This window comes from Mirounga leonina, unplaced genomic scaffold, assembly GCF_011800145.1.
Source record: "Mirounga leonina isolate KUSES-001 unplaced genomic scaffold, KU_Mleo_1.0 Mir_154, whole genome shotgun sequence".
NCBI lineage: Eukaryota > Metazoa > Chordata > Mammalia > Carnivora > Phocidae > Mirounga > Mirounga leonina.
In genome coordinates, this window is record NW_023270389.1 from 39,941,927 (window position 1) to 39,966,417 (window position 24,491).

Consider the following 24,491-nt stretch of genomic DNA (forward strand, 5'->3'; position numbering starts at 1 on the left):
AGTTGGACAGTTGTCATATCCATTTTACAAAGGAAGACACTGAGGCTCAAAAACATTAAGTATCCTCCAAGTTGACGGGAGGATTGAATAAAGTGAGCCACATGATGTGCTGTTTGGTCACCATTATCACTGTTGCTGTGGTCATCATCATTACTGACACCCTTCCCAAAACAGTCCTTTTAATATTTTAGTCCAATTGTACGCTCATTTCTTGGAGGACAGTCTCATCACACTCTTCCCCTTCCTCCCTCCTGGCCACAGCTCAATGAGTTTTTCACTTCCCTCTCTCTGTGAAACTTCCCGTAGCTCCTTGGGAGCTAAACGATCAACGTCTATGAGACAAAAAACACAACGTGCATTCTTCAGCTTCACATTTTTCAAATAAAAGGCACTTTTCTCTCTTAATTGAATATACGGTGGGTATGGAAACACTTAAGCTGATGCATTTTGTGTTTCCTGATTTACAGATCTACCAGACAAGCCTCCGCTCAGGCAAAGTTGGCAGCCCCCCTGAGTTTTATTATTTATTTTTCTGATTACCCAGATTATACAAAATTCAAACACTACAGAAATAGTTAACTTTCAATAGGACAGTCTTCGCACCAAAAATCCACCTTCTGGAGATAATCACTGTGAATATAATGTAACGTATTATATCCCTTTGCCTCTTTTTTTCCTCTATATGCTAACCTATTTTTGCCACTACTTATTTATATACAAACACCCAAGTATAAATATACCTCATTCCCCGGGCGCCTGGGTGGCTCAGTTGGCTAAAGCGACTGCCTCTGGCTCAGGTCAGGATCCCGGAGTCTCAGGATCAAGTCCTGCATCAGGCTCCCTGCTCAGCAGGGAGTCTGCTTCTCCCTCTGACCCTCCCCCCTCTTGTGCTCTCTCTCTCTCACTCTCTCAAATAAAAAATAAAATCTTTAAAAAAAATGTACCTCATTCTTTTTTAACAACTGTTTAGTATTCTATGGTGTGAATACACTTAATAATACATGTAATTATCATGATTTGCCTCTTAGGAAGCCAAGCATCTCTAGAGCTCATGTGCACGCACACATACACACACACACTCACTCACTCACAGATGAAACCTCAGAAATCTGTCACTGCTGCCAGAGAAGTCTACTGCCATTTCTTTGTTATTAAAATGCCTTATTTCTGGATGTGTTCTATTCAAATGCAGGTACCCTGAGCACTCAGCTGCCCTGAGTCAATAACTCATTAAATGACACAGAGCCTGGTGCCTGGGTAAACTGAGGAAAAGAAGCAGAAAACAAAAATGGGAGGTGCGAAAGACCATCCTTAGTGGTTGTTGTCACTGGCATTATATTCTCTTTCATATCATGTCCCTAAAACATCAGACGGTACATGCTACAATCATCTTAGTGCATCACTCAGCAGTTGTTTCAACTCAGGCTGCCTTGAGGAAATTTTTCTTAGGTGTCACGGGACCTGGTAATCCTGGTGAATATGTACCACCCCTTGTAAATGAATAGATGCTACTTAGATACCTAAAACACAGTCTGAGTAGCCATTGTTCAGAAAGAAGCTCTAAAAGGTACTCGAGAGATGAACCCATTGCCTTGATTTCTGGAGCACTATTCTCTATGCAAAGGAGCTGTTGGGCCTGAACTCTTTAAAAGAAGTCCAGCTCTGTTATTCTACATCCTTTGTCTCAGCAAGACAGGCAAATAGTGGATATGTCTCTACTGCAGAAGATAAAAGGACAAACCAAAGCCGGCATGCTCACAATTTTCCAGACCTAAGAATCACTTAGGATGCTTTTACAATTAGATTTCCGATCCCCCAACGATTGGAGTAGAGCCCAAAAAACTCCATTTAGTAGGCTGTTACTCAGGAGATAAAGACGTAGGTGATTTGTGGGCCATACTTTGAGAATCATGAAAGGGTATGTGCTCAAAAGAAAATAATATTAATACGCTGCATCACAAGCTTGTGTTGCTTTCTGATTCTGCCATGTGGAATAACTATAATTATTACAATTACTACTTATCCTCCCCATGTAAATAAACACTTGAAAAACTAGACAAAAATGTTAAACAACCTTTTTCTTTTTCATACAATGAACGGTGCTGTAGAGACAGTGCAGTTCTAAGTTACCCAAGAAAAAAGAAACAAGCAAGGTGAGTCCTGTGATCATCCCAACTTTCTTCCCAGAAGCTGTTCCTGGTTCACGGTGCAAGGAGTGGGCTCCCAAACAAAAGATAATTGTCTCTATAAGTTGAAAAGGAGATTGAAGTGACTGAATTTACAGGGCAGGATACCAGGGAGGAAGGCATTATCAACAAAATGCTCCCCAAATCTGCACAGCGTTCCCCTTGGGTCTGCTAGGGCCCAAGTCATGATGAGTAGAGTAAAATTCAAGAAGGTTGAGCAAAGAATGACTAGGGAGAAACAAGCTGGATAATCCCCAGTGCTCATTCAGGGCTGGGAGAAGGCTGAGCAAGAGGTCTTGGTGAACCCTGAGACATTCAGTAGAAACTCCAGAAGAGTTAGGTCTTAGTAGTAAGATGCCATCCTAGAGGAAAACTACTTTAAACCTATCCCAACAAAGCTTGAAAGTATCAAGTTAATCCAAAATTAACTCAACTTGCCTGAATAGTAAAGTCCAATATACTTTAAGAAAAGACATCATATTATGCTGAGTGAAGTAAGTCAGTCAGAGAAAGACAAATGCCACATGATTTCACTCATATGTGACATTTAAGAAAGAAAACAAACAAGCAAAGGGGGAGATAAAGAGGGAGGGGGCAAAGCAAGAAAGAGACTCTTAAATAGAGAGAACAAACAAATGGTTACCAGAGAGGAGGTGGGGGTGGGAGGATGGGGGAAACAGGTGATGGGGATGAAGACGTGCACTTGTGATGAGCACCTGGTGTTGCATATAAGAGTTGATTCATTAAATTGTATGCTTGAAACTAATATTACACTGTATGTTAACTGGAATTTGAATAAAAACTTATAAATAAAAAAGACAACAGATTCCACCTCTCAACAATGTAACACTCACAGTGTCCAATAACCAATTAAAAATAAAATTACTAGAGGGGCGGAGCAAGATGGCGGAGAAGTAGGAGACCTGGATTTCGTCTGGTCCCAGGAATTCAGCTGGATAGGGATCAAACCATTCTGAACACCTACGAACTCAACAGGAGATCGAAGAAAAGAACAACAGTAACTCTCTGAACAGAAAAGCAACCACTTTCTGGAAGGTAGGACATGCAGAGAAGTGAATCCGAGGTGATATTCGGGAGGATAGACGGTGGGGGAGGGGGCCTCCGTCAGCCGCTTCTGGCAAGTGATAGAGCCCCAGAGCACAAAATCGGAACTTTTAGAAGTCGGCTCCGCTGAGGGACATCACTCCGGTGGCTAAGTGGGGGGTGGAACCCTCGCTGAGACTGTGTGGTCTCAGGACCCTCAGGGTCACAGAAAGACCAGGGGTGCCTGAGTGCAGCAGAGCTCCCAGGTATCGGAGCAGGGAAGCTGGCTGCAGAGACAGAGCCGAGGCCCGGGCTCTCAGCTTAGGGTTGCTGTAAACCGTGATCTGCAGCAGTCGGGCCACTGCTCCTCCAGCAGGGACCCAACAAGCGGCAGATCCGGGGAGACTCCCCTTCCTCCCCCAGGAGGAGCGGCGGGGAGCGCACCGCAGGGATCTGCTGGGTTTGGAGACTCCACACGGGGTCAGAACCAGAGATAGAAACACGCAGTCACAGGCTGGGTGACCATGGAGTGCGGCCGGAGACTGGGGAGACAGGAGTGACTGACTGCTTTTCTCTGGGGGCACACTGAGGAGCGGGGCCCCAAGTTCTCGGTTCTGCCATTTTCACTCTCAGCCTCCAAAGCTGTACGGAAAGCTTGCAGGGAACAAAAGCTCCTGAGAGCAAACCCGAGCAGATTACTTAGCCCAGACCGGGCAAGGGCGGGGCAATTCCGCCTCCACCAAAGACATTTGGGAAACAAGGCAACAGGCCCCAGAAGCTCAGTGAGAACAGCCAGCCAAGACCAAGTTTACCGATCAATGAGAACGGCAGAACTCCAGCGCTAGGGGACTACTGCACATAGAATCCATGGCTTTTTACCATGACTCTTTAGTCTTTCAAAGTTAATTTTTTTAACTTTTTTTTTTTAATTTTTCTTTTTCCCTTTTTCAATCAACATCTTCTCTCAATCCCTTTTTTAAAGAATCTTTTTTATTTTTCATTTTTAGAGTCATATTCTATCCCTTCATAGTAGTTACTCTTATTTTTGGCATATACATATAAGTTGTTCTCTCTTTAAAATTTTGAGATACAGTTTCTTCTAACAGACCAAAATATACCCTAAATCTCTAGTGTATGGCTTTGTTCTAGTCTCCTGCCTGATCACATTCTCTCCCTTTTTTTTTCTTTTTTCAATCCTCTCCTTTCTTTTTTCAAATAACTTATCAATTCCTTTTATAAAATTTTTTATGATTTTCATCTTTACAGTCATATTCCATCCCTTCATCATATCAACCCTTATTTTTGTACATATATAAGTTTTTCTTTCTTTAAAATCTTGGGAGGCACTTTCTTCTAACAGACCAAAATACACCCAAAATCTAGTGTGCGGCACTGATCTATGCACCAGCCTGATCATATTTGATCATATTCTGGTTTTTTTGTTTTGTTCTGTTTTTGTTTTTATCTTTTTCTTTTTTCTTTCTTTCTCTTTCTTTTCCCCGGCTTCAGGTCTTTTCTGATTTGTTTAGAATATATTTTCTGGGGACGTTGTTACCCTGTTAGCATTTTGTTCTCTCATTCATCTATTCTCCTCTGGACAAAATGACAAGACAGAAAATCACCTCAACAAAAAGAACAAGAGGTAGTACCAACTGCCAGGGACCTACTCAATACGGACATTAGTACCATGTCGGACCTAGAGCTCAGAATCATGATTTTAAAGATACTAGCTGGGCTTGAAAAAAACATGGAAGATATTAGAGAAACCCTTTCTGGAGAAATAAAAGAACTAAAATCTAACCAAGTCAAAATCAAAAAGGCTATTAATGAGGTGCAAACAAAAATGGGGGCGCTAACTGCTACGATAAGTGAGGCAGAAGAGAGAATCAGTGATATAGAAGACCAAATGATGGAAAATAAAGAAGCTGAGAAAAAGAGAGATAAACAACTACTGGATCACAAGGGCAGAATTCAAGAGATAAGTGATACCATAAGACGAAACAACATTAGAATAATTGGGATCCCAGAAGAAGAAGAAAGAGAGAGAGGGGCAGAAGGCATACTGGAGCAAATTATAGCAGAGAACTTCCCTAATTTGGGGAAGGAAACAGGCATCAAAATCCAGGAAGCACAGAGAACCCCTCTCAAAATCAATAAAAATAGGTCAACACCCCGACATCTAATAGTAAAACTTATGAGTCTCAGAGACAAAGAGAAAATCCTGAAAGCAGCTCGGGAGAAGAAGAAACATAACAGACTTATCCACAGAGACCTGGCAGGCCAGAAAAGACGGACATGATATATTCAGAGCACTAAACAAGAAAAATATGCAGCCAAGAATATTATATCCAGTGGGGCTGTCATTGAAAATAGAAGGAGAGCTAAAAAGCTTCCAGGACAAACAAAAACTACAGGAATTTGCAAACACGAAACCAGTCCCACAAGAAATCTTGAAAGGGGTCCTCTAAGCAAAGAGAGAGCCTAAAAGCAACATAGACCAGAAAGGAACACAGACAATATACAGTAACAGTCACCTTACAGGCAATACAATGGCACTAAATTCCTATCTTTCAATAGTTACCCTGAATGTAAATGGGCTAAATGCCCCAATCAAAAGACACAGGTTATCAGATTGGATTAAAAAACAAGACCCATCAATATGCTGTCTACAAGAGACTCATTTTAGACCCAAAGACACCCCCAGATTGAAAGTGAGGGGGTGGAAAACCATTTACCATGCTAATGGACACTAAAAGAAAGCTGGAGTGGCAATCCTTATATCAGACAAATTAGATTTTAAACCAAAGACTGTAATAAGAGATGAGGAAGGACACTATATCCTACTTAAAGGGTCTATCCAACAAAAAGATCTAACAATTGTAAATAGCTATGCCCCTAACATGGGAGCAGCCAATTATATAAGGCAGTTAATAACAAAACCAAAGAAACACATTGACAACAATACAATAATAGTGGGGGACTTTAACACCCCCCTCACTGAAATGGACAGATCATCTAAGCAAAAGATCAACAAGGAAATTAAGACTAAATGACGCAATGGCCCAAATGGACTTCACAGACATATTCAGAACATTCCATCCAAAAGCAACGGAATACACATTTTCTCTAGTGCCCATGGAATCTTCTCCAGAATAGATCACATCCTAGGTCACAAATCAGGTCTCAACCGGTACCAAAAGATTAGGATCATTCCCTGCATATTTTCAGACCACAATGCTTTGAAACTAGAACTCAATCACAAGAGGAAAGTTGGAAAGAACTCAAATATATGGAGGCCAAAGAGCATCTTACTGAAGAATGAATGGGTCAACCAGGAATTTAAAGAAGAATTAAAAAAATTCATGGAAACCAATGAAAATGAAAACACAACTGTTCAGAATCTTTGGGATGCAGCAAAGGCAGTCCTAAGAGGAAAGTATATAGCAATACAAGCCTTTCTCAAGAAACAAGAAAGGTCTCAAATATACAACCTAACCCTACACCTGAAGGAGCTAGAGAAAAAACAGCAAATAAAGCCTAAACCCAGCAGGAGAAGAGAAATAATAAAGATCAGAGCAGAAATCAATGAAACAGAAACCAAAAGAACAGTAGAACACATCAATGAAATTAGGAGCTGGTTGTTTGAAAGAATTAACAAGATTGATAAACCACTGGCCAGACTTATCAAAAAGAAAAGAGAAATGTCCCAAATCAACAAAATCATGAATGAAAGAGGAGAGATCACAACCAACACCAAAGAAATACAAACAATTGTAAGAACATATTATAAGCAACTCTATGCCAGCAAGTTAGATAACCTGGAAGAAATGGATGCATTCCTAGAGATGTATCAACTACCAAAACTGAACCAGAAAGAAATAGAAAACCTGAACAGACCTATAACCACTAAGGAAATTGAAGCAGTCATCAAAAATCTCCCAACAAACAAAAGCCCAGGGCCAGATGGCTTCCCAGGGGAATTCTACCAAGCATTTAAAGAAGAATTAATACCTATTCTTTTGAAACTGTCCCAAAAAACAGAAATAAAGGAAAACTTCCAAACTCGTTTTATGAGACCAGCATTACCTTGATCCCAAAACCAGACAAAGACCCCATCCAAAAGGAGAATTACAGACCAATGTCCTTGATGAACATGGATGCAAAAATTCTCACTAAAATACTAGCCAATAGGATGCAACAGTACATTAAAAGGATTATTCACCATGACCAAGTGGGATTTATCCCTGGGCTGCAAGGTTGGTTCAACATCTGCAAATCAATCAATGTGATACAATACATTAACAAAAGAAAGAACAAGAATCATATGATCCTCTCAATAGATGCAGAAAAAGCATTTGACAAAGTACAGCATCCTTTCTTGATCAAAACTCTTCAGAGTATAGGGATAGAGGGTACATGAAAAACCCACAGCGAATATCATTCTCAATGGGGAAAAACTGAGAGCTTTCCCCCTAAGGTCAGGAATGTGGCAGGGATGTCCACTATCACCACTGCTATTCAACATAGTATTAGAAGTCCTAGCCACAGCAATCAGACAACAAAAAGAAATAAAAGGCATCCAAATTGGCAAAGAAGAAGTGAAAGTCTCACTTTTTGCAGATGATATGATACTTTATGTGGAAAACCCAAAAGACTCCACCCCAAAACTGCTAGAACTCATACAGGAATTCAGTAAAGTGGCAGGATATAAAATCAATGCACAGAAATCAGTGGCATTCCTATACACCAACAACAAGATGGAACAAAGAGAAATTAAGGAGTCAATCCCATTTACAATTGCACCCAATACCATAAGATACCTAGGAATAAATCTAACCAAAGAGGCAAAGGATCTGTACTCAGAAAACTATAAAACACTCATGAAAGAAATTGAGGAAGACACAAAGAAATGGAAAAACGTTCCATGCTCATGGATTGGAAGAACAAATATTGTGAAGATGTCAATGCTACCTAGAGCAATCTACACATTCAATGCAATCCCCATCAAAATACCATCAAGTTTTTTCAAAGAAATGGGACAAATGATCCTAAAATCTGTATGGAACCAGAAAAGACCCCGCATAGCCAGATGAATGTTGAAAAAGAAAAGCAAAGCTGGCGGCATCACAATTCTGGACTTCAAGCTCTATTACAAAGCTGTCATCATCAAGACAGTATGGTACTGGCACAAAAACAGGCACATAGATCAATGGAACAGAATAGAGAGCCCAAAAATGGACCCTCAACTCTATGGTCAACTCATCTTTGACAAAGCAGGAAAGAATGTCCAATGGAAAAAAGACAGTCTCTTCAACAAATGGTGTTGGGAAAATGGGACAGCCACATGCAGAAGAATGAAACTGGACCGTTTCCTTACACCACACACAAAAATATAAATGGTTGAAAGACCCCAATGTGAGACAGGAGTCTATCAAAATCCTAAAGGAGAACACAGGCAGCAACCTCTTCGACCTCAGCCGCAGCAACTGCTTCCTAGAAACATTGCCAAAGGCAAGGGAAGCAAGGGCAAAAATGAACTATTGGGACTTCATCAAGATAAAAAGCTTCTGCACAGCAAAAGAAACAGTCAACAAAACCAAAATACAGCTGACAGAATGGGAGAAGATATTTGCAAATGACATATCAGATAAAGGGCTAGTATCCAAAATCTATAAAGTATTGCTGAGGCTCAACACACAAAGAACAAATGATCCAATCAAGAAATGGGCAGAAGACATGAACAGACATTTTTCCAAAGAAGACATCCAAATGGCCAACAGACACATGAAGAAGTGCTCAACATCGCTCGGCATCAGGGAAATCCAAATCAAAACCACAATGAGATACCACCTCACACCAGTCAGAATGGCTAAAATTAACAAGTCAGGAAACGACAGATGTTGGCGGGGATGCAGAGAAAGGGGAACCCGCCTACACTGTTGGTGGGAATGCAAGCTGGTGCAGCCACTCTGGAAAACAGTATGGAGGTTCTTCAAAAAGTTGAAAATAGAGCTACCATACAATCCAGCAATTGCACTACTGGGTATTTACCCCAAAGATACAAATGTAGGGATCCAAAGGGGTACGTGCACCCCGATGTTTATAGCAGCAATGTCCATAATAGCCAAACTGTGGAAAGAGCCAAGATGTCCATCGACAGATGAATGGGTAAAGAAGAGGTGATATATATATATACACAATGGAATATTATGCAGCCATCAAAAGAAATGAGATCTTGCCATTTGCAATGACATGGATGGAACTGGAGGGTGTTATGCCGAGCAAAATAAGTCAATCAGAGAAAGACATGTATCATATGACCTCACTGATAGGAGGAATTCTTAATCTCAGGAAATAAACTGAGGGTTGCTGGAGTGGGGGGGGTGGGAGGGATTGAGTGGCTGGGTGATAGACATTGGGGAGGGTATGTGCTATGGTGAGCACTGTGAATTGTGCAAGACTGTTGAATCACAGATATGTACCCCTGAAACAAATAATGCAATATATATTAAGAAAAAAAAAAAAGAAGAAGAAGATAGCAGGATGGGAAGAATGAAGAAGGAGAAATTGGAGGGGAGATGAACCATGAGAGATGATGGACTCTGAGAAACAAACTGAGAGTTCTAAAGGGGAAGGGGGTGGGAGGACAGGTTAGCCTGGTGATGGGTATTAAAGAGGGCACGTTCTGCATGGAGCACTGGGTGCTATGCACAAACAATGAATCATGGAACACTATATCAAAAATTAATGATGTAATGTATGGTGATTAACACAACAATAAAAAATTAAAATAAAATAAAATTAATAAAAATTAATAAAATAAAAAAATTTACTAGACATGTTAAGAGATAGAAAAAGTGTCATCCACACCCAGGAGAAAATCAGTCAAGAGACAGAGATCCAGGAATGACAATACTGACAGAAAGAGCAAAGATACTAAATTAGCTGTTTTAAACATATTCAACTATTTACAGAAAACATGAACATAATATAGAGAGATGTGAAAGATATAAAAAATAAAACAGATAAAAAATTCCAGGGATAAAAAAAAGACAATAAACAGACTGAAACTAACTGGATGGGGAAAACAGCAGATTAGAGACTATAAAAAAAAAAATTGGGGAACCTGAAGATACAGTGATAGAAAATATCCAAAATAAAGCACAATGGAAAAATGACTGAATAATAACAGAGACTCACAAGCCACGATATCAAGCAGTCACAGATATAGGAAACTGAAGTCCTACAAAAGGGATAAAAATCACTTTCAAAACAAATTCTAAAATTTATATGGACATTCAAAAGACCTAGAATAGACAAAACAACTTTGAAAAAGAGGAAAAAAAGTCTTCGCTTATTTCAATGCTTATTATAAAGCTACATTAATCAGGACAGTAGCCTTCTAGTATAATGAGACACATAAAGATCAATGGAACAGAATAGAGTCCAGGAATTGACCCATACTTATGTTGTCAATTCATTTTCAACACAGGTGCCAAGGTAATTCTATATATATATATATATATATATATATAGTATGTTAGTCACCATACAATACATCATTAGTTTTTGATGTAGTGATCCATGATTCATTGTTTTCGTGAAACACCCAGTGCTCCATGTAGTACGTGCCCTCCTTAATACCCATCACTGGGCTAACCCATCCCCCCAACCCCCTCCCCTCTAAAACCCTCAGTTTGTTTCTCAGAGTCCATAGTTTCTCATGGTTCATCTCTCCCTCCGATTTCCGGCCCCCTTCATTTTTCCCTTCCTTCTCCTAATGTCCTCCATGCTATTCCTTATGTTCCACAAATAAGTGAAACCATATGATAATTGACTTTCTCTGCTTGACTTATTTCACTTAGCATAATCTCCTCCAGTTCCATCCATGTTGATGCAAAAGTTGGGTATTCATCCTTTCTGATGGCTGAGTAATATTCCATTGTATATATGGACCACATCTTCTTTATCCATTTGTCTGTTGAAGGGCACCTTGGCTCTTTCCACATTTTGGCTATTGTGGACATTGCTACTATGAACATTGGAGTGCATATGGCCCTTCTTTTCACTACATCTGTGTCTTTGGGTAAATACCCAGGAGTGCAATTGCTGGGTCATAGGGTAGGTCTATTTTTAGTTTTTTGAGGAACCTCCACATTGTTTTCCAAAGTGGCTGTACCAACTTGCATTCCAACCAACAGTGTAAGAGGGTTTCCCTTTCTCCACAACCTCTCCAAAATTTGTTGTTTCTTGCCTTGTCAATTTTTGCCATTCTAACTGGTATAAGGTGGTATCTCAATGTGGTTTTGATTTGAATTTCCCTAATGGCTAATGACGATGAACATTTCTTCATGTGTCTGTTAGCCATTCGTATATCTTCTTCGGAGAAGTGTCTGTTCATGTCTTCTGCCCATTTTCTGACTTGATTATTTGTTTTTTGGGTGTTGAGTTTGAGAAGTTCTTTATAGATCTCGGATACCAGCCCTTTATCTGTAGTGTCATTTGCAAATATTTTCTCCCATTCTGTGGGTTGCCTCTTTGTTTTGTTGACTCTTTGCTGTGCAGAAGCTTTTTATCTTGATGAAGCCCCAAAAGTTCATTTTTGCTTTTGTTTCACTAGCCTTTGGAGAGGTTTCTTTAAAGGAGTTGCTGTGGCCAATGTCAAAGGATGGATTCCAGTCTCACATTGAGGTCTTTCATCCATTTTGAGTTTATCTTTGTGTATGGTGTTAGAGAATGGTCGAGTTTCATTCTTCAGAAGCATTTGACAAAATACAGCATCCTTTCCTGATTAAAACTCTTCAGAGTATAGGGATAGAGGGAACATTCCTCAAGGTCATAAAATCCATCTGTGAAAAACCCACAGCGAATATCATCCTCAACGGGGAAAAGCTGAGAGCCTTTCCCTTAAGATCAGAACACGTCAAGGATGCCCACTCTCACCACTATTGTTCAACATAGTACTAGAAGTCCTAGCAACAGCAATCAGACACCAAAAAGAAATAAAATGTATTCAGATTGGCAAAGAAGTCAAACTCTCTCTCTTCGCAGATGACATGATACTTTATGTGGAAAACCCAAAAGACTCCACCCCCAAATTACTAGAACTCATATAGCAATTCAGTAATGTGGCAGGATACAAAATCAATGCACAGAAATCGGTTGCTTTCTTATACACTAACAATGCAACTGTAGAAAGAGAAATCAGAGAAACGATTCCATTTACTATAGCACCAAAAACCATAAGATACCTCAGAATAAACCTAACCAAAGAGGTAAAGGATCTATACTCTAGGAACTACAGAACACTCATGAAAGAAATTGAGGAAGACACAAAAAGATGGAAAAACATTCCATGCTCATGGATTGGAAGAATAAACATTGTTAAAATGTCTATGCTGCCCAGAGCAATCTATACCTTCAATGCCACCCCAATCAAAATTCCAATGACATTTTTCAAAGTGCTGGAACAAACAATCCTAAAATTTGTATGGAATCAGAAAAGACCCCGAATTGCCAAGGAAATGTTGAAAAAAGAAAAACAAAGCTGCAGGCATCACGTTGCCCGATTTCAAGTATATTACAAAGCTGTGATCACCAGGACAGCATGGTACTGGCACAAAAACAGACATATAGAACAATGGAACAGAAGAGACAGCCCAGATATGGACCCTCAACGCTATGGTCAAATAATCTTCGACAAAGCAGGAAAAAATATGCAATGGAAAAAAGACAGTCTCTTCAATAAATGGTGCTGGGAAAATTGGTGCCAAGGTAAATTCAATGAGGAATGAGTAGTAAATAGGAGAATGCAAGATTGAACAGAATGGGGGAGACTATCAAACCATAGCAAAGACCTGACAATCTCTGTCAGCCCAGCACAGTAATCCAGAGCAAAGTTTTTCACTGGGGGAGTCTTATGTTTAGTGGCAATAGCGAGGTCACTTTGCTGAGCCACTGGCTAGAGATCACCTTAACAAGAGCATGGTCTTGGCTATCACTGCCTTGCTCAATTATTGGCCAGAGCAGATAAGATATTCCTTGAAGAAAAAAAATGAACTTCAATCCTTACCTCACACCATATACAAAAATTAAACCAAATGAATCCCAATCCTTAATATATAAACTCTAACTAAAAAAAAGCCAAGAAAATGAAAAAGAAAATCAAAACCTTGGATAAAGTATTTCTTAGACCACAGAAACCACAAACCATAAAGACAACAAGTAGAACTGACTTCATCAAAATTAAACTTTTACTCTCCAAGTGACACTGTTAAGACAATGAAAATATTGTATATATGGCAAAAGACTTGATGCAGATTACATTAAAAATTATACAACTCCGGGACGCCTGGGTGGCTCAGTTGGTTAAGCGTCTGCCTTCGGCTCAGGTCATGATCCCAGGGTCCTGGGATCCAGCCTCACATTGGGCTCCCTGCTCAGTGAGGAGTCTGCTTCTCCTCTGCCTGCCATTCCCCCTGCTTGTGCTCTCTCTGACAAATAAAATCTTTTTTAAAAAAATCATACAACTCAGTAATAAGAAAATAAATCAATTTTAAAATGGGCAAATGATTTGAACACTCCAATAAAGAGACAAATGGCCAAAAAAGCACACAAATAGCTGATTAATCTCATTAGCCATTAGAGAAACTCACATTAGAGCCACAATAGAATACCACTACATTCCCATTAGAATGGCTAAAACAAAAAGACTGAAATTGGATGTACTCTCAAAGATGTAGAATGTAAAATAGTAGAACCACTTTGAAAAACAGATGGCAGTTTCCTTTAAACTCAAACATGTACTTACTAAGATCCAGGAATTCTACTGCTATGTCTTTAACCAAGAGAAATGAAAGCATATGTCCACCCAAGTACTTGTATGCAAATGTTCATAGCAGCTTTTTAAATAATCTCCAAAAAAGTTTAACAAACCCAATCAACAGGTGGGTGGATAAACTAATAGTGGCATGTTAATATAGTAGAATACTATTCAGCAAGAAGTAGGAAAGAAAAGATACTGCAAAACATATGGATAACTCTCAAAATCATTATGCTGTCGAAAGGAATATATATTTTCACTAATCCATTGACATGAAATCCTGGAAAAGAAAAAACTGGCCTAATTAGAGAAAGCATATCAATGGTTGCCTGGGGTCAGAGTGCAAGAGAATGACTTCAAAGGGGCATGAGGGAACTTTTTGGGGTGAGGAAAGTACTGTATATCTTGATTGGGGTAGTAGTTATATGAGTGGTTATACATTTGTCAAAATTTATCTATTAGTATACTTAAAATAGATGCATTTTATTGCATGTAAATTATACCTTAATAAAAAAAATTTAAGTAATGTGTTCTCTAGTATTTTCTTATCATCCTGGGCTCATCTTGTCTTTGCTGTCTATAACTAGATAAGTTAGGGGTTGCTTCTATAAACCTTTTTACAAACATAAACAGATATTTTTATAACTTTAAATGTTTATTGATAATGACTTTTCTCCTAATTCTGCAGAATTCTTCTAATGCTTCCGTTTCCATATACTTTTCCACAAACAAATTCATACACAGCACTTATCTCTCTCATCACCTAATGACCACTAGTTCTTATCCTTAGAATGTGGTCTCAGGCTTGATCTCTCCCCACATCAGTCATGAGCATTAATATACTTGTCCTTGCCAATTAGGCAACATATCGTATTTACTAGAAGTGCTCTTTGAAAGAGAAGCTGAATGTGCTTTCCCCCCTAGGCTTTCTGAATACTTAGAATCTGCTCTTTTTCCATCAGTCCCCATGTGACTTTAATTGAGACTGCCTTAAATTTATCATTTTATTCAGGAAGAATCATCAGCTTTTCAGCATTAACATATTTAGGTGTCCCATGTGGGAATCTGGTTTTTGTCTCTCTCCTCAAGCTTTCTTTTATATGACTTGGAAATTTTTCATTAACTTTCTTAAGTATTTTCGTAAGTATTTCTAAGTATTTTTATATTTCTTACTGCTACTGTACTTGAGGATTTTTCTATTATACTTTTGAGTTGGATTTTGCTAACATGGAGGAAACTGTTTTTATGCCAGTATATTTATTTTGTAGTTACTTTTTTCATAGCCTGCTTTTCAGTCATATTATCTGCAAATAAAATTTTCATTTGTCCTTCTAATATTTACACCTCTTATTTATCTGCTTACAACATTAGCTAGAATTTCCAAAATAATGTTAAATAAAAGTGATGATATCATTGTCGTGTCTCTGACTGTAATGGCAATCAACTATAGCCAATCAATGGCTATAGTGTTTATCATTAAATAAATGTTGGCTATTAGTCTGGAGTTATTTTCCTTAACAAAACAACTTAATAGCTTACAAAGCCATTTTATAAGAGCTGATGTTTTAGAAATATTGTCAGCACTGAGACTAATAACATCCCCCTCATGCTTAAATTGCTCTAGTACCTTCCCATAATACCTAGAAGAAAATCCCAAACTACTTACCATAGTCTTTACAATCTGAACTGTTCTAGTCCCTGACAAGCCCTCCAACCTTATCAATCCCTCTGACTCTGATTCATTAACTCTAGCTTACTGACTTCTTTCTGTTCATAGAATGTACCAAATCTTTCTTACCTCAGGGCCTTGGCACCTACTATTCTCTCTGCCTATAGCAAATTACCTCCAGATTATTTCATATCTAAATCTCTTTTCATTTAGATCTACTTCTAATACCCTCTACTTAGAAACAACCAAATAAATAAACCCTGACCACTCTCTAACACATTATCTAGTTTTATTTAAGTCACTTGACACAATCTGGTATTATTTATTTGCATTTTTTCTGCCCCAACAACCTCCCAACTCATCCCATCTAGAATGTAAGTTCCATGAGACAGTCTAGTCCAGGGTTTGGCACATTTTTTAGTAAAGGCCTGATAAGATTTTGTAGGTAGTGTGTGTGAGCCGTGTGGTCTCTGTTGCAACTAGTTAACTCTGCTCTTATAGCATGAAAGAAACCGTAGGCAATACATAAATGAATAGTCATGGCTGTGTTCCAATAAAACTTTATTTAAAAAACAAATGGTAGAAAAGATTTGTCCCATGTACCATAGCTCGCCAACTCCTGTCTTGTCAGTCTTGCTCTCTGCTTCATCCCCAAAGCCTAGAAAAGTACTCGGCTCATAGCAGGTAATCAATAATATTTATGAGAAGCATCCTTCTCATAAATTTATATTTTTATACAGTTACTTAGTCTTGCAGAACCACGTATGTTTACCACTTTCATTTTTAATTAATCTTATTTTTTAAAGTATATTTTTAACATTTTTGTCCTTGAAAATTCTTTTATTCTGAAAAAAATTTATTTTATATTTAATTTCAATCAGTGTCTTTTTTTGAGGGGGCAGGGTTTTGATGTAGTGTTCCATGATTCATTGTTTGTGCACAACACCCAGTGCTCCATGCAGAATGTGCCCTCCTCAATACCCACCACCAGGCCAACCCATCCTCCCACCCCCCTCCCCTCTAGAACCCTGTTTGTTTTTCAGAGTCCATAGTCTCTCATGGTTCGTCTCCTCCTCTGATTCCCCCCTTCATTCTTTCCCTCCTATCTTTTTTTTTTTTTTAACATATATTGTATTATTTGTTTCAGAGGTACAGATCTGTGATTCAATAGTCTTGCACAATTCACAGCTCTCACCATAGCACACACCCTCCCCAATGTCTATCACCCAGCCACCCCACCCCTCCCACCCCCCACCACTCCAGCAACCCTCAGTTTGTTTCCTGAGACTAAGAATTCCTCCTATCAGTGAGGTCATATGATACATGTCTTTCTCTGTCAATCAGTATCTTTTTAATTTTATTTATATAAGTAATCTCTACACCCAATGTGGGGCTCAAACTTATAAACCCAAGATCAAGAGTCGCATGCTCTTCCCACTGAGCCAGTCAGGCACCCCTAATTTCAATCAAAGTTTTAAAAAATGATGCTGCTGTGCTAAGAAAATTTGATAAAAGTATTATTTTAAAAGTGTTCAAGCAGTGTTTAGTTGCTTACAGTTAGCTGCTTACAGCTGATTTTGTACAGAATTGTGCAATATTATTGAGTATTTTTCAATGAAGCCTATAATAATAACATTATTATGAATTGTGATAAGTACAGCTTAAAATAGTTTATTGTGCTCATTGTGTTACACCCTGTACTAAGCAATTACAAGTCTATCATTTTACTATTATTTGTTAAAAGCTCTTAAGAAAAATCAAATTGATGACTATATCCCAGCATGGATTTTGTATGTTCTGAGTAGGCTATCTTCTTTCAAGCATATCTGTTACAAACGTAGTTGAAATGATCTCTAATAATTCTTGATGAACAGAAAAAATATACATAAATCAATATAAAGTTAGCTGCCCTATTGCCACTATTTTGTAAAAATTAAATATACTGGAATGAGCTAAGTGGTCATTCAACTTAAGACAGACACTGACTACGCAGTTTATGGATTATCCAGATCCATTATCTCCTCCCTCCCTTCTTTCCTTCTTCCCACCCTCCTCCCCCCTCCTTCCCTCCTTTCTCTCTTTCTCTCTCCTCCCCACCCCTCCCTCTTATTTGGCTGCTGGAATTGGTCAGAAGATGTAAAACAGGTAAAGATAATACTAGACACCTGTCAGTAGGCCGATAGTCCTGACAAGATAGTAGATAGGCAGAGGCCCTAATAAGACCTTAAATGAGATTTTATTTGTGTGTATTCCCCAGGCATCTAATGTGCATTTCTATTATCTAAGCTAACTCCGTTATGAGTTGGTATGTGTTGCCAAAAGGCAAGAAAAGTACGTAATAGTATATATAACACAGTGAGTTTGAAAAACTTGCATATTGGGGCACCTGGGTGGCTCAGTTAGTTAAGCATCTGATTCTTGATTTCGGCTCAGGTCATGATCTCAGGGTCATGAGATCGAGCCTGGCACCAGGCTCCATGCTCAACAGGGAATCTGCTGGGGTTTCCCTCTCCCTCTCCCCGCTGGCTCATGTGCACATGTGCTCTAAAAAAACAAATAAATCTTAAAAAAAATAAAAATAAAACTTGCATATTTATTATTATATCATTTATATTGTGGATATGAACAAACTGATTCTAAAGTTTATATACAGAGAGGCAAAAGTCTCAAAATAGACAACACTGAAAAAGAAGAACAAAGTTGAAGAACAGACAGCACCCAACTTCAAGATTTACTATAATGCTAGAGTAGTCAAGACAACATGGTGCCAGTGACAGAATAGACAAATAAATCAAGGGAAGAGAACAGACAGCCCAGAAACAGACCCACATAAATATAGTCAACTGATCTTTGACAAAGGAGAGGAGGCAAAACAACGGAGCAAAGATATTCTCCTCAACACATGATTCTGGAACATGTGGACAGCCACACCATGTATGCATGCAAAATCAATCAATCAATCTAGTCACAGACCTTACCCAAAGTGAATTACAGATCTTAATGCAAACATAAAACTGTGAAACTCCTAGATGACAATGCAGGAGAAAACCTAGATGATCCTGGACATGGTGATGACTTTTAGATAAAACACTGAAGACACAATCCATGAAGGAAATATTTGGTAAGCTAGACTTCATTAAAATTAAAAACTTCTGCTCTGCAAAAGACAATGACAAGAGAATGAGAAAACAAGCCACAACCAGGAGAAAATATTTGCAAAAGACACATCTGATAAAGGACTGTTACCAAAAATATATAAAGAACTCTTAAAATTCAACAATAAGAAAACAAACAACGGGAAAGAAAAATGGGCTAAAGATCTTAATGGATACCTCACCAAAGAAGATACACAGATGGCAAATAAGCATATGAAAAGATGCTTCACATCATATGTCATCAATCAAAGGCAAACTGAAACAGCATTGCAATACCACTATACACTATTAGAATGGCCAAAATCCAAAACACTGACAACACCATATGCTGGCAAAGATGTGGAGCAACAGTTACTCTCAATCACTGGTAGGAATGCAAAATAGAACAGCCACTTTGCAAGACCGTTGGGCAGTTTCTCACAAAACTAAACATATTCTTACCATTTAATCCAGCAATTGTACTCTTTGGTATTTACACAAAGGAGCTGAAAACTTATGTCCACACAAAAACCTGCACATGGATATTTATAGCAGCTTTATTCATACTTACCCAAACTTGGAAGCAGCCAAGATGTCTTTTGGCAGATGAATAGATTAATAAATGTACATTCAGACAATAGAATATTATTCAGCACTAAAAAGAAATGTGCTCTCAAGCCATAAAAAGACATGGAAGAATCTTAAATGCCTATTACTAAGTGAAAGAAACCAATCTGAAAAGGCTACATACTGTATAATTCTGATTCTATGACATTCTAGAAGAGGTCAAACTGTGGAGTCAGCAAAAAGATCAGTGATAGCCAAGTGTTGAGGGGGGAGGTGAATAGGCAGAGCACAGGGGATTTTCAGGTCGGTAAAAATATTCTGTGTAATATTATAGTGATAGATACAAATTATTATACATTTGTCTAAGCCCATAGATGCCCCACCCCAACAATGAGCCATAATGTAAACTGTGGACTTGTGTAGCTATGACCTGTCAATGTAGGTTGTAACAAATAGTAGCACCCTGGTGAGGGATGTTGACAATGGAGGCCATGCATGCGTGGCGGCAAAGGTATATAGTAAATCTGTACCTTCCCTTCAATTTTACTGTGAATCTAAAACTGCTCTAAAAAGTAAAGTTTTAATTGAATACATAGAATATATAGAATACATATATAATATATAATATAATTATATAATTATATACAATATAAATATGGTATGTAATTATATTAGCTTATATATAATTAAGACTATTTTAGAGCAGTTTTATATAGTAATATTAATATTACATTAACATATATTATATTATATTATATCTTATCATATATTATATAACTATAATATGTAAGTGTATTTTATATAATGTATAAATTATATATTATAATTATATATAATATTATCTTACATATAATTATATATATATAAATAAAACAAATCACTGGTTGCCATGGTTAGGAGTGGGAAGTTGATGATGACTACAAAGAAGCAGAAAGGAATTTGGGGGTGTGATGGGATTGTTTGAGACCTTGATTGTGGCAGTGATTAAATGACTGTATGCTGGGGTGCCTGGGTGGCTCAGATGGTTAGGCGTCTGCCTTCAGCTCAGGTCATGATTCCAGGGTCCTGGGATCGAGCCCCGCATCGGGCTTTCTGCTCAGTAGGGAGCCTGCTTCTCCCTCTCCCTCTGTCTCCTCCCTGCTCATGCTCTCTCTCTCTGTATCTGTGTCTCAAATGAATAAATAAAATCTTTAAAAAAAAAAAAATGACTATGCTTTTGTCAGATTCAGAAGCATCACTAAAAGAGTGAATTATACTGCATGTAAATTATACATAAAGCTAACTTAAAAAAACAAATAATTATTAAATAGAAAAAATAGAAATTAAATTAAGGCTTAGGTTTTTTTCATATATTAGCTATTTATAACTTTGAGAATTATGTTTTGATTATAAAACACCCATATCAGGAGTTTCATTTACTTCATCTCTGGTTTTCACTAATATTTTTCTGCATTTCCTTATTTAGTAACCAGTACCAAATATATCTTCTCTACAAATATTAACAGCATAAAACTCACAATAAGTCTACTTAGCTGAGTGGTGAGGAGTGAAATGAAAAATTATTTCCACGGTCAATTATAATAAATAGGTGATGCTGGTTTGCGTCTTCAACCAAACATGAATGTTGATTCCTCCCTTTGTGGATTGGCATAACCCTGCACTCAGCTGTGTGTAAGTTCCTCAGTGCTTCTGGACCCACATACAACCAACAGCAATTCTCCCCTATTAAAAAAAAAAAAAAAAAACTCCCCAAAGACAGAGTTTAGTGGAAAGGAAAGCAGAAGAAACAATTTCCAGCAGCGCAGGTTGCTGACACTTTTCAATGCCAAGCATTTTTTTGCACCAGTAACTCTAACTACAATTGTATATCTTGGCAAAAAAAAAAAAAAAAAAAAAAAAAAAATATATATATATATATATATATATATATATATAATTATCACAGTCACTGATATAATCAACTTTTACAGTTTTATCTTCCAATCCCAGTTGCTAAAAAAAGACTGTAATGGTTCAATTTGCTAATTCTATGGGATTCATCTCTTAAGTCATAGAGACAATATAAGACCAATTTAAGACTGACAGTTTCACACTATCAAATGACTTTGGAGTCTTAATATTGTGGAGCCACAGTGCCCCCATGATATTTCTTTAGAACCTTCTCATTACTAGTGGATAGTCCTATTCTTGTTTCACTTAGAAAAAATGAAGTGCCTTGACATCCTATGTGGAATGTTTTAATTAAGCACATATCAAATATGCTGTAAATTTCTTCAAAAACCACTAAAGAATTTCTGAATAAAACGTCTTCACAAAAATACATAAAGCTGTTATTTTGAGATAATGTTTTTAATTCTGTAGATATGCTTATCTTTATTAGCACATTTAAATTATACTGTATGGCCAGGTGTTGGTTTTTGCTTTTGGTTTTTAAGGAATACCAAAGCCAACTATGTCTTCATGTCTTTACTACATGACACCAAACAACTTCATAAATGAGTTGAACTAAATATCACTTAGATACAGAGTCACGCTTACAGATCAATGTGGCATGTGACAACAGAAAAATGCCACCTGGCTCATCACAAGCACCCAGAGGACAAAGGGGTATTACCAATTTATCAAGCAAAGAACTAGGGCAGCAACTACGGATACTAATAGTAGCCCAGGCATGGCTTAGACTAAAAATCTGCACAATGCTGTAGCATACGAGTGCCTAAATGGATATCTACAAATGCAAAACACTGACCCTAAGTCATGTTCAACAAGAAGCTTCATTATATGTAGTTTACTTGAGATTCTTTTCGCTCTCGGTTTTGTGGCCATATCATTCATGGCTTCAGCAAGTTGCAAAGAAACTCATACATTTATAACCTTGGTCCTGATATGCTCTCAGTCTCACACTGTGTGAGATAATGATTTGGCCAATTTTTGTTCCCTGTTTCAATTTACCCAATGAGAGTTTCTTTATGATGACAACGAATAAATGAAAACAAACAGAAACCGTTCACATCTTACGGACATTTCACATATGTCACGTTTTATAGTCAGCAAAAAAAAAAAAAAATTTTCTAGAAGAGATTCAGAATGCACATTACAATGTCAAAAAGTTAAAATGACAAAAATAACTAGAAATAACCATCAGATTGAAAAGGCAGTCAAGATTTTTTTACATATTTTAGTAATATCTTGGTCCATAACTATCAATATTTAAGAATACACTGATGCGGCACCTGGGTGGCTCAGTCGTTTAAGAATCGGACTCCTGATTTCAGCTCAGGTCATGATCTCAGGGTTTTGAGATCAAGTCCCGCTAGAGCTCCACGTTCAAGGAGGAGTCTGCTTGAGATTCCCTCCCTCCCCCTCTGCCCCTCTCCCCACTCAAGTGCTGTCTCTCTAAAAATAAAATTTAAAAAAAAAAGAATATATTGGTTGAGACTTTTTTTTCTTTTAGCCACTTCATAAACAGTGTTGTGTCTTTTACTAAACAAAAGAAAGATAGCAAAGATCATGGTGGGGTTACCTTCAAAGACAATAAAGCATTCACTTGGTGATCTGTGTAAGAGCTGGTGTGATTTACACTCTGGCAAAATTAAAATGAAACAGCTTTTCAAACTCTAAGGTCAGGTTTTCATAGGTTAGAATTCTGTTGTATTCTAGGACTTCCTAATATGTTACTAAAACATATTTTTTTTTAAATTTTGGCTGCCTTTCAGTTAATCCAATGGTTATTTCCAGTGATTTTTGCCATTTTTGCTTTTTGACATTATAACATGCATCCTGAATCACCTATAGAATTTTTATTTTTGGCTGAGTGACTATTTTTAATAGTCTAGCAAAAGGTCTCGCAAGGTCTAGCAGTTTATTCAAAACATAACACAGAAGGCATGAAGAAGGACTGGACACCTGTCTACTCAGGAAAGATTGGAATAGGAGCCATGCACATATCATCGTGGGTGAGGCATATTTCCATATGGTCTTGGGAACCTCCAATCACAATTTGGGCAAAGAATGACCTCTTAGGAGTCCATCTGGAAGCTGTAGCCCTCCCCTTCTGGCAGGGGACAGCAATGGGGAACCTAAAATGGAGGCCAAAAGAAAACTTATTCTTGTGAACTTGGCTCAGGACAAGGTTCCAACTTTGGTCTTGAATGTAGGAGCACTGAAAATAAAATAGAAATATTGCGTAGTCCTGGGGATTTGGGCAGTTGGGATGGAGAATGGCAGTTACAGGCAGGGTAGGGGATGATGAAGGATGGCAATGGTGAGCTCTGGGTCAACCTCTCCAGGGCAGTTACCCTCACCGATAAGATTAAGTCAACAGCATTTATTCTGTACCAAAACTCATTTCTGATTCTATATGGTAGGTAATAAAGGGCATGATGGTATAATAAAAAGAGCATGGACTTTGTGGGCAGAGAACTAGGATTCAAATTCTGAGTCTTCTACTTACCAACTAGGACAAAAAATGCTGGCTATTCACCAAAATCCCCCTCTTTTTCCTGGACACCCAGCTAGGCTGCATTTCCCAGCTTCTCTTAGAGTTAGTCGTACCACATATGACTGAGTGACTCTAGCTAATAGAATGGCAACAGAAGCAACATTGATGTGATTTTGACCAAAGATGCTTAAGAGTTGTCTCAGAGGGCAGCTAGGCATTTGCCACCAGTCTATTGTAGGGCATGCACTAGGCACATATTCAAAAAACAAGAAAGAAACAACTCTCACAGCTCTCCTGAACTCTAGATTCTTATTCAAGAACAAACTGAGCACATGCTGCTCATCCCTCTTCCCACCATTAACTACTAGGAAAAGAGAGTTAGTTTTTAATGTACAAATCCGTAACAGGAGACAACAGGAGGGATTTTGCCCGTCTTTAATTCACTGAAGGCACACCTTGCCGGACATATGGAACAGAATTTAAACCAGAATTTCAAGCCCTCATAGAAGATGATGACTACTAAGAAAGGGCCAGGTTCAAGGGCTTTCTGGTGATTAATGTGGGTACTTCAGTAGAAACAGCCAAGCAGTTCAACTTTCCATCATCATGTCTACTCATGGACAAAAGA